We start from the raw sequence: 466 nt of genomic DNA, 5'->3' as shown, positions 1-466 counted from the left end.
CGAAAAAAGTATAAAAAAAATCCGCGATATTTAGAGATAAGTGTGGGGGGGGGAGGGGGGTTCAAGCGCCCCAAAAAATATAGAAAATTAATAAAAAGCAAAAAACAAGGAATGTAGAATAAAATTTAAAAATTCCCGTTGACTTATGACACTAAATGACCGTTGAAAAAAAAAAAACGAAAAACAAATTTTAAAAAATTATAAAAAAATAAAAAAATAAAAAAATGATAATAACCAAAAAACAACAATAAAATAAACAGAATACAGAGAACTAAATACAAAGATACAAGCGGAAATTTACGAGATATGAAGAGAAGTGCGGGGAAGGTGATGGCGCCAAATTATCCTTGACTACAAACACCTTTTCCCGGCGTTTCTATGGCAACGGACGCCGAGCTGAGTTATCTTCCCCGTGATGATGGCTTCATTATGTACACCGTGAAAAAATATGTGTAAGTGAGAGGGA

Source organism: Penaeus monodon, chromosome 28 (genome assembly GCF_015228065.2).
Source record: "Penaeus monodon isolate SGIC_2016 chromosome 28, NSTDA_Pmon_1, whole genome shotgun sequence".
Lineage (NCBI taxonomy): Eukaryota > Metazoa > Arthropoda > Malacostraca > Decapoda > Penaeidae > Penaeus > Penaeus monodon.
This window is presented reverse-complemented; position numbering follows the sequence as displayed.